The following is a 1,451-nucleotide window of genomic DNA, read 5'->3' as shown; positions in this document are numbered from 1 at the left end:
GCTGCTGCCGTTAGCGACCGGGGATGGGATGACCAACCGTTACTGGGATGATCAAACGCGGGTCATCAATACAGGAGCCCAACCTGGAGCTGACCAGGACAGAGGAGAGTCAGTGAGACACAGTCTGTCTGTCTGTCTGTAAGAATGTCATTATGTCTGTTTTTTTAAATAGCTTATCTACAAGATGCCTAGACTATCCTAAGAGCCTAAAAAGTGCTACTAATAAATTTACATGTATATGTATTTATATGTCGTATTTAGGAGAGGAGAAGCTTCCTAGTGCCGACAGGAACCTTGGGAGTTTGAGTATTTCATGACGTTTTGCTTCCCAGGTGCGCTGGATTTGATCACTGACTGAGCCGCCGTCTCCGTGTGACTGCATGTGTTTGCTCGCTGCGTGCAAGCGGCGCACCATGATAGTGAGATCAAACACACCCTGCTGTAAATTCAGCACAGGCTGTGGAAAGACTGCTTTTAAACGGTTGTTTCACACAGACAGCAGTATCATTTCAACCGCCCCGGCTAAATTACTGGCTTCCGTAGGAGGACTATCATATCTTCGGATCTGCAATCGGACATCGGAGACGGGTGGGAGAGCGTTTTGAACAGCCGTTCCCCCCTATTGCCTTATGGAAGTCGGTGTGATGCTAGGACTGTACGAGTGTATATGGAGTACAGTAGTAGCGTCACTTATGGGGCTAGGGGGTGAGTACATAACGACTGCATTTTGATTTTTGGGTGAACTTATTCACAGCAGCAGTTGCTGCTAAAAGCTGGAGACTTCTGAAGTCTACTCTGAAATCTACTAGTTATTTCCACTTAACACATGTCTTTGTGTGTGTGTGTGTGTGTGTGTGTGTGTGTGTGTGTGTGTGTGTGTGTGTGTGTGTGTGTGTGTGTGTGTGTGTGTGTGTGTGTGTGTGTGTGTGTGTATCTAACCTATTTAATCAATGTTTACACTGATTAAATTAAACTACAATGACCCACATTACCGGAGTGCATTTCCTGATCACTCATATGTCAAGTAACATGTTTCTAGTAGCAAAACTGAGTTAATCAGCCTAAATTATTACTTTACCAACCTGTGAACAGGATAAATGAACGTGAGACAGGACGACTTCACTGCTGGTTTCAAGCTTGCTCAACAGAAATACCGTAAAGCGCCGCTAACGTCGTGAAGACCGTTCTGCTCGCCGTAACGTGACGCCTGTCGTAAAAGCATCAAAGCGTGATGTAAAGCGTTGCACTGCCCCCATGTGGCTACAAGCTAAAATGTACCTGGCGTACTTAATGAAAATGTTGATTAACTGCCCAAGATATAAAGGCTAGGGACTGTACATAACGTACAAATTGTGTAATCAGGCTCATTAGGAAATAAAATAAATTTACATAAATGTGACCACACATTGGTGGGCGTCACATTTACACTGATGGAATAAATACTATTCTAT

Source organism: Poromitra crassiceps, assembly GCF_964638095.1.
Source record: "Poromitra crassiceps genome assembly, chromosome: 12".
In the NCBI taxonomy this organism is placed as follows: domain Eukaryota; kingdom Metazoa; phylum Chordata; class Actinopteri; order Beryciformes; family Melamphaidae; genus Poromitra; species Poromitra crassiceps.
This window is presented reverse-complemented; position numbering follows the sequence as displayed.